This window comes from Belonocnema kinseyi, chromosome 4 (assembly GCF_010883055.1).
Source record: "Belonocnema kinseyi isolate 2016_QV_RU_SX_M_011 chromosome 4, B_treatae_v1, whole genome shotgun sequence".
Taxonomy (NCBI): Eukaryota; Metazoa; Arthropoda; class Insecta; order Hymenoptera; family Cynipidae; genus Belonocnema; species Belonocnema kinseyi.
Window position 1 is genome coordinate 87,215,177 of NC_046660.1, and position 13,607 is coordinate 87,228,783.

The 13,607-nt window shown below is 26.6% G+C and overlaps 1 protein-coding gene across 16 annotated transcripts in view; it reads left to right on the forward strand.

Moving 5' to 3' along the window:
• Nucleotides 1-13,607, forward strand: part of LOC117171735 (alaserpin-like) — a 114,008-nt gene that overhangs the window by 867 nt on the left and 99,534 nt on the right. The gene's annotated exons all lie outside the window — the stretch shown is intronic.

Below are 13,607 nucleotides of genomic sequence, written 5' to 3' on the forward strand. Positions count from 1 at the left end.
CTTAATTTTTCTTAGAAAACTACTCATATCAAAGCAGAATGTAATTATAAATAAAAAAGTACACAAAAAAGCAAACGAATGAGATCAAAGTCACGATTATAGTCTGGCGTGACGCTGCAATGCTATTTTAGGATGGACCTAAAAAACAAGTATTCAAAACTTTGATAATGGGGGCTGAAATTATTAACAGTATGCGTACGAAGATTTTTTTTTATAGTGAAAGATCGATTTACCCGCCTTAATTCACATTAATTTATTACACTGTAAAAAGAAAAAACGTTTTTGAAGATTTTGTCAAAATGAAATAAATCGTAAAAATGGTAAATTTCCTTAAATGTAGTCTTGAATGCAATATTTACATTCTCCATGCCTACGTGTTTCAAGTTTAATTCTGTAATATCCATCGAAAAATCATGTAACGTCTAGTTCCAGTCAAACGGGGCTAGTCGTGATATGGGGGGCAAAGCGGGACACCCATTTTGTATTCAAAGAAAGCAATATCATATTCTGAAATGGAAAATATCGTGTGTCTTTACCCCGTTTTACAGTATTTAGAAAAAACTTTAAAAAATGCTTTTTGAAAAGCAATCAGTAAACAAATGATTAAATTTAAACTATTAAAGAATCTTTTTACCTCCTCATCATTTATGATTGAGAAAGTATTAGAATTGTCAGAAATTTCAAACCTCAGTTTTTCAACGGATCTCCACGTTTTGAAAACCCCTGAAGCCCAAAATCAAGTTTTGGCGATAGCTTCTGTGTGTCTATTCGTCCGTCCGCCCGTAAACACGATAAATCTTGAAAAAATGAAAAAATCAAATCGAATTTTTAAAGATTTACCAGATTATTCTAACAACTTTTTGAATTTTCTTGAAAAATCGAAAATTCCAATTTTCTTCGCACAAAAAATACTGAAAAATTCGATTTTGTGATTAAACAATGCAAGATAGATAAAAGATGAACAAAAAAAATTGAGATCCCAAAAAATATCGTCGATTTTGTTACTGATCACTTCTTGATAGGAATCATAGTTTTGGTTTTAATCATAAAAAATGACATTAAAAATAAAAATTAAACATTTGTGGAAAAACGACAAAAGGTACGAAAAAATGGATGGAAAAACGTTGTTTCGCCAAAAAAGAGATAAAAATTCGTTATAATTTATTACATTTTCATCATTTATGATTAAGAATGTATTAGAATTGTCCGAAAATTCGCACCACTACATTCACATTTCGAACAAAACGACGCAAATGAAGAAAAAAAATGCAAAGAGCAATGATAGCATTTGAAAATCCCTATTTATTTATCTAAAGTAACATTCAGAAAATCAAATTTCGAATCAAACGGTGCTGCGTAAAATAAGAAAAAAATGGAACAAAGAATTGAAGAATCGCAAATATTACGAAAAAAGTCGAAAATTTAAATTTTGAGCCAAAAAACGAAATTTCAATATTACGCCAAAAATGTGAGATACGTAAAAAATCTAAAAGAAGATATTTTGTTCTGTCCATGAAAAATAATAAGAAAAAAAATCCTATTTTTACCTTAAAGCCTACAGAGCTTGGAGCAGCTTAAAAGTTTCATTCAAGTATTCCACGCGAAAAGAATAAATATCCGACAATTTAAAATACGAGCGGGAAGATTTAAAAAAATGTAAATATGAAAGTCCAATTTTTTAAAACTTGCTTTAACAAATGAGTTGTTCTTATTCAAAACTATTTGTAATTTTTAAATAGTACTAAGACTTCTTTATTAGCCTTATTATTTAAAAATAATTAGGCTACGAAAGATAAATTAAAAAATTATTTTACTGTACATCACATAAATTTATTCTGATTTCAAAAGTGATAGACACTAAAAACTTGGTATTTTTTTTATGAATGAACTAAAAATAAAGAATTACTTAATTAACCCGCAAGTTTATATTTCAGTATTATTATTGCAATTATAATACGAAATCCTTTGAAAATTTATGTTACGCTCCTGCATATTTAGTACAAAACAATGTTTTTTTTTACGAGTTTCAAGTTTGCGTCAATTTCAGTAAGACGCTTTCTTAACTAAACATGTGAGCAAGAAACATATGTATAGAAATGCATATAATTTTCTTTGCATTATAAAGTTGAGAAAGAATATAAAATCGACTGGAAAAACGAGAACGCACTTATTATTAGGGCAATAGTTTATTTTCTATTTAACAAACAGGTCACGAGCATAACAAAATTGGTAGTTTCTTTTTATAGGATATCCCTTTTAATTAAGTTGTAACTCTGATAAAATATCAAATTAAAACTATTTACTTGTTAAGAAATTGAATATTAATAATCTCAAGAAAACATTGATAAAACCTTATGAAATTATTAAATATTCAATGCTATGTTACATGATTATAGAATTTTATAAAGTCAGCACTGATTTGTCTTTATCGCAGCTATTTTTTCGACAATTTTCTTTATTATTGATAAAAGTTTTCCGCTTGGACGGGGCACAAAAAAGCATGTTTTGCCGTTAAATTTTCCAATTAATAATTCAAGGTTTCATTTCTATTTATACCATTGACTATCGAACATTTCTTTCCAGAAATGACACGAATTACTCATAATTCTCGATAATTCTTACATAAAAGAAAAAACCCGTTGATTATTTGAAAACATTTATTATTATCATTCAATCGTTTAAGGAAGAAGAAAAAATGGATATCTATGAAAGAGTAAATTAAAAGGATTTTATCACATAATTTCATTATCTTTTAACATATAGAATTGTGTATTTCTTATTATCTGAGAAATATGACATTCTTTTAGGTTAAACCGACAATATTTTGAGACATATTGCATTTATTAAAGAAATAATAAATGAATAGTATTTTCCAATTTCAAGTCCAATTCATCATATTGTAACACTCGAAACGCTCATTATTAGATGAGAGTATATAGTTTATAATCAGAATTGAAAGAACAATAAGAGGCTGTGTTGATAAGAGAACTGTGACTAATTAACTTTATTACGTTCGTTCATTTTTTAAATTACTAACAATCATTTTGATAAATGCAAGTGGTTATGTTATGTTATTGTCTGGACCACTTTATTATATAACGCAAATTTACATCTGTTTTGAGTATTTATTCTAATTTTGAAAAATAATATAATTATTCCTGCCTTATCTTGACATATTTTAATACTGGATCTTATCTCTTTACAAATAAAATGTAAAAAGTCATTTTTTCCTTGAGAGTTAGTCCAAAACATTTGATTATTTCACGAACAAGGAAATATATAATTTTCTAAAATGTAAATATGCCAAGACAAAGAAACAGTTGAATAAGGTCAAACATATTTTATCTTTCGGCTATGAAGACATTCTACAAGGTTTTAAATAAATATCTTTTCCTTGGAAGTAAATATCGCAGACGAAGGAAATAAAAACACAGACATATTTGAATAAGTTTAAAATTTTGAATTCTTTAAAACAATTATAATTATAAATATCATTCCTAAAATATCGTTTTAATGCACGAAATTTCTTTTTGAGGTAATTCACTTCAAAAATCTCATTTAAATTTTCATAAGGAATTTTAAATAACGTGTTTTGGCAATACCTTCGTATTATCTGCAATGTACCAACGAATGTATAATTAAGTTATGTACTTTATGATTCGCACACAGAATTTATACGATCATTCCCAGTCTATATTTTGGCCTCTCTTCTTTTTACACGTGTTTTACCTGCTCAAAAGACGACCCTGACCGTATTAATTTATTGATGCAAGAGTAAATAAGAGTTATTAAATAAGAGATAATAAGAGTATAATAACTAAAAAAAAACAAGCACGTGTGTTATGTGCGCAATTATTATTTCATTGTCTCACGCAATTTTTAAATTAAAATATAAAATTAATATTATTAGATAATCTTTAAATTTTATATTATCTAATATTGAAAATAATAGAAAATATAGGTAAGGGCAATATTTTTGATAATTGTTTGAAATCGATATTTTAAACGATGAATCTTCAACCAAGCTAAATACATTTTTATAAAAATAGTTCAGCTTTCAAACAAATAGTCAAATATTCAAGAAATAGTTGCATCCTGAACAAAAACAGATTCACCTTCAACCAATTCAGTTGGATTTTGAACTTTACAAGATAAATTTCCAGCCAAAAATTAAATAGTTGTTTTTTCCGTCTAAAAATTAATTTTTTATCAAACAACGCATTTCCCACTAAAGTTTTCAATTCGCAACAAACAAAAAAGATGAATTCTCAACAAAATATGTAATTAGTTGATACAGCAAACAAACATTTTCATATTGAAATAAGAAGCAACCAAGTACTTCAATTTTCAAGAAAAAATATGTATTATCAACAAAAAATTGAATGCTTCATATTTTCACCAAAAGAAAATTTAAATTGAATACAGTAAAATTTAATCCAAAAAAAGATGCTTATTTTAAACAAATATTTGAATTTTCAACCCAGAAACAATTTCTAGTTATTACAGTAAAAGTAATAGTTGAATTTTAAACCCATGAAAAATATATTTTAAAAACAGTGTTGAATTTCCAAACAAAAGGATGCATTATCAACTAAAATGATGATTTTCAAAAAAACTTTTTTAACCAATTATTTTAACTTTCAAGCAAGCAGTGTAATTTGCAACCACAAGTAATGATTTTTCAAGGAAACACGTGATAGTTGATATTTTTACCAAAGAAGGTTTTGATTGTAATTAATTTTCAGCAAAAGAAAAGAAATAGTTGCATTTTAAAACAAAAGAGATGAAATTTTTACAAAAATGGATCCATTTTCCAATCAAAAAGACACGGAAGAACAATATTTATAATATTTAATGAATAGTCACATTCTCAATCTAGAATTATTATATAATATTTTTATAAAAAATAGAGACAATCAAGCTGTTGCATTTTTCTTAAAAGATACCAATTTATGACGAAAAAGACGATTTCCGGTGTGAAAGCTATCAGAACCTAAAAGAAAGAACAAGTTCGTTAACCAGCCATTTTGGATGCAAATTCAAAAAATGTGCGCATTTTGGAAATTATTACAGTTTTGGAAACAATTTTTTAAATCAAACGAAAATCGAAATTTTAAGATAAACAACGCAAGATATGAAAAAAGTAAATAGAAGAAAATCATTGATTTTTGAAAGCCCTACAAGATTATCATAACAAATTTTTGGATTTTCTTGAAAAATCGAAAATTTTGATAGCACAAAAAATAATGAAAAATAGAAAATTCCATTTTGTAGGCAAACTATGCAGGATATGAAAAAAGATGAATTAACAAAAATCGTGATCTCAAAAAAGATCTACAAATTCGTTAATAATCACTTCTTGATAGGACGCGTGCTTTTTGTTTTATTCGTGAAAAATAACATTGACAATATAAAAAGATATAAAATTCGTCTAAAAACGTCATAAGTTACAAAAAAATTATTCTAGAAACATTGTTTACCCGAAAAAGAGATCGAAATTTGTTATGAATCACTTTCTGATAGGAGATGCAGTTTTGTTTTTTATCATAAAAAAGACATTAAAAATAAAAATGAAAATTTTTGGAAAAACGAAAAAAGGAATGAAAAGAAATTGATATACAAGTTATTCACCAAAAAAGAGATACAAGTTTGTGATAATGTAATATTACGCCAAAAGGCGCGAGATACGTAAAAATCTAAAAGACGCCTTTTAGGATATTTCGCTTTATCCATAAAAAATAATACGAAAACCAAAATCCTATTATTAACATAAAAGTGTGAGATGGAGAATAATGTCTGAAAAAGTATTGTAGTTTATTTATTTATTTTAAGGTGTTTTAGAAAATATACATTTACAAATGACCGTCAAAAATCGTGCGTTCAGCGCGAGTGTCACGATGCAAATGTGTACCTCAAAACCGACAGAACTTTGAGAAACTGTATCTTTAATTATGCTTAATTAAGGAGAAAATCCAGAATATGAAGACGCATATAAATACTGCGATCTAAAAGAAATCTTTTTGATAAGGTTTTATTCAAGAATTCCAAATGTGAGCCGCGCGCGCAGTACGTCATGAGAATGTGCATGCTTCCCGGGCACATTTCTTTAGGTAGTGTAGGATTACAAATTTTATCGTAAATTCAATGGAATACTCTGAAGATATATTTAATGAAACGCGAATTCTTAACGAAACGGTAAATTCGCATGTTTTTAAAAAACACACCTATGATTTTCCAGAAAGTCATTATTCTTCAACGACACACAGAGAAAACAGATATTTTCGACACTTCGTCTACACAAATGTTCGTATGAGGAAAGTAAATGTAAAATTGATATATGCACATATATTTCGGCTTTTTTATGGAAAAAAATCAACTCTAACATTTTTTTCAACTGTAATCTCGACCTCTATAATCCATTGTTGTTCCTGACGATAAAAAGAATTGGTAATGCGTGTGTCAAGCAATTTCGTCTTTATCTTAATGGACCTTGAATGAAACTAGCCTTCAAGTGAAAACAAGCTTCAAAAACTAAAAGACAGCTTTGTATTGCATTTTCAGCTTAGAAATATTATTATTTATTAAGAATGAAAAGAATAGAAATATTAAAATTTTTAATATTTCAAGTGGAAAATATGTGACAGAAATATGTGCAAGTTTGTTTAAACAATATGACATCAATCGCAGTGTTTAAAACGAAAAAGTAACAGATGTTGGCTTGAGAGTGCATTTAATTTCTTCGAACAAATGAGAACATTATACATATTCTTTATTTATTTCATACCACAATTTTCAAAAAATAATTTCCGATTATGAAGTTATTATTAATCCGCTAAAAAATAGATTATCCCAAAAATGTGTAATTTCGATATTTGTATTGTTTTCGACTGTTTTATTCACTTTTTTCCATAAAGGAATTCAAGAATAATAAGTTTATTGATTTATTGACCTCGTTTTCATGCGAATGTGACAGAAGTTAATTTAAAATACAATTTAATTTTAAACCTTAAAATAAAATGATTTAATTTTTAAAATCGTACGTCATAATTTAAAAATTATTTACTTTCCACCAGTTAGTTTCTAGATTTTAATTAAAGAATGATTCAATTTCAAACGCTCCAAGGTTGAATGCAGTTAATTTCTAAAGTTTCCAATTACGAAGAATTAAATGATCTAAGTTTTTAGAATAATTAAACTTTAAGTTGAAATTACCGAATGTTTAAATATATGATAAATATATTTGAATAATTATAACATAATGTAGTATTAGGTTACATTCAAATTGAATGGTAAGATTTGTCTAAACTAAAAAATGAGATTTCTTTGCAACAAGAAATCACTGTCATTTTCAATATTCAATATTAGAAAATTTTTAAATTTTGTACTTTTAAAATTATTATATTTTTGCATGCGTTGTTTTCAAACTATTTATTATTGAGACCTTGGGACTCAAGTCTTATTGCTTCAATATCTTAAATTGAAAAAAAATTTGGTTTGAAATTTCTTAATTTTTGGAGATTCCCAATTTCAAAATTCCCCATTTTGTAGTTTAAAATTCAAATATCACAAATGTCAAGATAATTTCAATATCAAATCTTTCAAATGTGCAAAATTTTATATTGAAATATTATATAAAATTAAAGAAAAATTAAGATCTAAATATTCTCTAGAATAAATTCAAAACAATGAAAAGTCAAGACAATTATTTATCAAATTCAAACCTTAAAAATTAGAAGATTATGAAAAAAAGGTATTGAAAAATGAATTGTTCTTTATTTGACAATGTTCCAAAGTATTGTACATTTCATACTCTCATAAGAAAAAAAATTTGTTTTTAATTCGAACCGTTAAAATTTCAATAGTATAATTAACATATTGACAAAGTTAAAATTTGTGAACGATTTAAGTTATTTACTTAAAATAATTAAAATTTCAAAGGGATGGAGAATAAAAATGTTTTACCGTCACAATTTTTGGTGCCTAGATTTGTTCAATTTTGAATAAACTTCGAATTGGTTTCATTTTCAACGTTCAGTAGTAGACTTTTATTTTTGACGTTTTCAATTCAAAATGACTTTTTATGTTTAAAGTTTTTTTGGGATAATCTAATTTTAAATATTAATAATTGACTTCAAAATAGTCAGTTTAGTTTAAAAATTAAAATTGCCATATTTTAATCACTTCGATTTGAAAATTATTTAAATTCAGAAGCTTTCAATTTAAAATGATGGACTGTTGAACGCTTTTAATTAGAAACATTAAAATTTCAATTTATTATTTGAGTTTCCAATGATACAAATGTAAAAACTCGGATCTAAAAATATTTAATTTTGAAATCGTCCTATTTTTGAAATTGTAATCTGAAATCAATCTATTTTTATGTTCCCATTTTTTAAAAACTCTAATCTAAAAATTTTCAATATTAATTGATTCTTAATGATTTTTTTTTCAGTTTCGTACACTTTAATTTTCAAACTATCCAATTATAAACGCTTTTATTGTGAAGTGGTAAAAGTTCAATTGCCTTTAATTTTTTTTTTTACAGTATCCCTTCTTTAACATGTTGCCAAATCCAAAATTGTTTGTTTTGAAATATCTTCAATTCAATTAGTAGTAAATGTGAGTTTCGCACGTGTGCATTTACTGCTAGCGGAGAATAAACTTTACTTTTATTTATAGTAAACAAGAGACCTCGATTTATTTTCCTTAATGTTCTCATAAATTCTAACATAAGAATAGTGGAGGAGGATCTTAGTCAAGAAACTAGAAAGCAAAAGATAATCTAAGGACATGCATAATTTGATTTGGCATTCTTATGTAAGAAAAAAGTAGTATCCCCTGACTTTATTATTCATAAGTCCTTGATGTACTGATTATGAGACAAAATTTTGTGTGTGAAAGTCTGACAAATAGATATGGCCTCGTACTTGATGCTTATAAAACTTGGTGTCATTTTGTGTCAATGACATGCACAGATCATATCTGCGTTTAAATAGATGAGTGGAATGATGTGATCTCTAAAAGAAAAATAACGATTATTTTAATTCAGGGGTTAAATAATAGGCTTTTGTTACTCAAATAAGGCCTCGTCTCTATTCTTTAAAAATTATGAATTTAAAACAAAACTCAGTTTTAACAGTTTACAGTAATGTTCAGTACACGAATGGTTGTTAAATACAACAATTTACATTTCAGAGAAAAACGTGCTATTTTGATTTTAATGCCATACTACCATCAGTATCAATCTAATGTTTTTTTCATAACTTGCACAGAGTCAAAAATTAAAGAATTTTTATTTGAAAATCGTACAAATTCCGTCCAAAGATTTTAAGAATGCACTAAAGGAATTTTGGTTTGCATTGAAAAATTTATTTTCTTGATACGTTTATGCTCGCGTCTAGGCCTAACTTAAATTTTATTTAAATTAAACAAAATCTATTTGTTATGTATGAAGTCAAAAATTTGATTTAAACGAACATTTTCCGGATTATCACGCATATGTGCATATTGCTACTTCAGAGAAAGCTTTACTTGCTCTTATTAATTTCTTTATAAAAAATAAAAAATATAGATTTTATTCATTTTATAATGACGGTGAACAGAAAAGATCAAATCTCAATCTATGGTAAATATTTTAACCAAAATGACGAGGATAAATATTGAAAAAATCCTAACCACCGTAAAGCTGAAGTTATTCTTTTTGCTGCAGAGGTATTCAATCCACACGAAAACCTGTATTAACATGAAGAAACAATAGTTTTATATGTTAGTGCTTCTCTTCGTGCTTCTCTCTGAAAATTAGAATTTTACAAAAGAATTTTAATGTAAATTCATCGAAAATCTGCATTCATAATCTAAAATCATCAAGATTATCAATTATCAACAATTTTAGGTTATGTTAGTGTTTTATATCGTAAATGGTTATTGTGATTTAACATTTTTTAGATTTTAAACAGTAAAAAGGTTTCAGAAATTTATATATTTGAGTTTATTACCGCTTTCTACCGTTTTAAACCAAATTTCTTGTTACGTTGTGTTATTGTTTTTTGTTGAAAATTATTTGTATATAGCATGAAAAATGAATAGATTTCGAAAAAATTGTCAATTTTTGAACAAATTTAGGTTATGTTGCTGTGTTTCATCTGAAATGGCTATTTTGAAATAAAAAAGAAACAGATTTAATTGCAACAATTTTGGTTTCAATTAATAAAATGTATAATTTTGAACGATTTCGGATAGTGTTCAATCTTTTCGTCACAGATTGAAATTTTTACTTCAAAATTTTTAGATTTCAAAGAAGTTTCAGAATTATTTAACATTTTTTGGTAACGTTAGAATTTGACATTGAAAATTGGAATTTTTAAACAACAATCATTAATGTACGAACAAGATTTTGAATCTTTTAAGAATTTTAGATTATGTTAGTGTTTTTTGTTGAAATTGATTGGAATTAATAAAACATTATTATATTTTTAAGGAATTTACAAATTATCAACATCTGTTGTTAATGTTTGTGTGTTTCCCGCACAAAAAATATATTTTTAAATAAAAAATTATTCTATTTAAATCAAGTTTTTTTGTTAAAAATATTGAAATTTAAAAGTTGAAAGAATTTCTTATTTTTTAGTATTTTTATTCGAACATTGACATGGTTATTTTAAAATCATGAGATTTCAAAGAAGATTGATAATTTTTAAATAATTTTAAATCAGCGTGACATCTTACATCGATACTAGGTACTTCTAAGCAAACTTTATGATAATTTAAATAAGATTTATAATTTTGTATTGTGTCAGATTTTCTCGAAAACTGTTAATGTACCTAAGGATGCGTCCATGAATAATCAATCTCAAAAGTCGTCAATTTTTAAAATGTTTTATAGAATCGATAAAAAAAGATCTGTTATTCAGTTCTGCAAATCTCTGCGGAGGCTCCCACGTATAACTTAGAAAAAATGATTGAGGTCAAAATAGCTTATTTTTTAGAAGTTATTTGAATTTTAGATTTTACTTTCTAAATGAATAATATTCTTTGAATGAATCTCTATAATTCTATTTGGTTAGATTTTTTTTTTATAATTAGGGAATTATGCATTATTATTAGGACAGAATACGTCAAGTGTTCCCACCTAAAAATAATTTTTTTAATCGGGTTGAAACTTGTTTGGAATATAGTCCAAGTGGGCCTACATTAATCCACCAAACTATAGGTATATTTATCAACCGGTTGTCAATATACAGGGGCGAATTGGACGTTTATTATAGTGTTTTGGAAAGCTCTTTTCATGTAATTTAAGAATGTTACAATGATATATAAAACAAATTATATTTTTTTGTTTGAAAATCAAAATTGACTTTTTGAAAAAAAAATATTTCAAAAAATTGTCTCTTTCCATTAAAAAAATAGTTTTTTATACTCTTTGAAATCATGTAGAATAAAAAGTGGGCTGCAAATTTTTTCTTGGTTAAATTGAGCAAATCGGGCAAGAATACTGTCAAGTCTAACGTGCCCTAAAATTATATTGAACTTTTTTAAGATGATAATCTACACAGAAATATATAAATTATGTTATATATTTCATCTCACACATTTTCTTTTGTATTCAGAATGTTTGTGAAAATCTAAATTTGACTAAGAAAACATTTGCGTCTCACTTTTTATTCTGTATGCATTTGAAGAGTATCAAAAAAGCTATTTTTTGCAATAGAAAACAAATTTTTTTAATATATTTTTTTTTTAAAATCAATTTCAATTTTGATTTTCAAAAAATTTTTTTTCAAATATACCATTATAATATTTTTAAAGTACACGACAAGAGCTTTCGAAAACACTTGAATAAAAGTCCAATCGGATCACCCTAAAAAAAGTTGCACTTACGTGAATGTTTGGTGGATTAATGTAGGTCCACTAGGACGATATTACAGCCAAGTTTAAACCCGATCAAAAAAAATTAATTTTATGTGGGAACACTTGACGTATTCTGCCTCATTGTTAGAATCAATAATAGTTTAAATATAAATATACACCACACAAATACGATTTTAGAGAATCATTGGAAGAATAAAGTGAGGCCTTGACCATTATAGGATTAAATAAGAATTTTAACTTTTCCCTGAAGAAACAGCAAAAAGTGAAACTCTAAATAACTACTGTTAAATAAACAATTTTAAGCTGAATTATTTTTTCTGAAGTGCGATTAGAAGCCTTCATCAAAATTTGCATCAATCGATAACAGATATATTGTTGTCGATTTTACAAAAAATTTTACATACTGACGACTTTTGACATTGATTGTACGTAGTGTACATCCTTAAAAATACTAATACTTTTTGGCGCAAATCAAACACAATCCAAAATAGTTAAAAGAGTTTAAACATTTTTTCAATTATAATAGTTTTTGTTGAATACTGTTAACTTTCAATGTAAAACGCCAGTCTGACTTAACATTGTTGAAAAAAAATATCCTACAAGTCCTCTTTCAGTCTTTTTACGTATCTCGTGTCTTTTGGCGTAACATGGGAATTTTTGATTATTGCGTATCAATTTGGATAAATAAATTAAAAACGAGGAGCTCTTTAAAAAAATGGTTTGAAGAAATTTTGTGTAAATTGTTGTGTGTCCTATAAAAATTATTAAATGGATTTTTGAAGGCCTTTTTAAAATATGCAATTCATCCTTGAAAAATATCTGCACAGAAACTGAATCTACGACTTTCTGAGTAAAATGATTTGAAAGTTTAGAAATTTTCATGCCGAATCAGCCTACGTCGAAATTATGTTAAGGAAAGAGTCATTAAATATTTAGGATTCAAAGTTAAAAGTTTCTATTGGCAAAATGAGCATTTTGAAATCCTGTAAGTCGTTGCCAAATCTAGCAAAATGTTCCTAAAAATTTAGATAAATCATACAATCAAGAAAAATCCAACTATGTAAATCTAAACAAGTGCACCAGTAAATATTATTTAATTTTTGTGTATTCATCAAAATATTTACGTGTGCAGTATTAATTTTTGGAGGCCATTAAACCGATATTCGTTTTTAATCTTTATTTTTTCTATTAGGTGAAATTTTAAATTCTTTTGTATTCTATTGTACATTTAATTAAATTTGTTGTTGTAAACGCATAAATCGGATAAGAAATGAAATAAACGTAAAATAAAAGAACAACTTTTTCAATGCGATATTCTTTGATTCTTTAATTCTTTAATTTTTTTACTTGAGAACTTCCGCTTATCTTTACCATGACGGTCTCCAATACTCTTCACGGTCAGACGATACTTCTGACGAGACGGGGAATCCCTGGATACGTATCGCGAAAATTAAATCGAAGGTTCTTCTAATTTTAACTTTTTTTGGTGGGAGAAACACTTCATATTGTATTAAAAGTTCAGCATACCGGCCAGTGTCTTCATTCGTCATTCTTGTCCTCGAAGGAAAAGTACTTGTGAGCGTAAGATAATAAATAAAAAATCTTTTTAAAGGAGGAGGGTCGGTAAGGCCGGTTTCTGGCCAAATTTATTTTTGGACCGAAAAATCGGAAAAAATCATGGTAGTATCTTATAAGTATCCCGAGTCGATTGCACGCTAAATGGACTACCCTCCACCCCC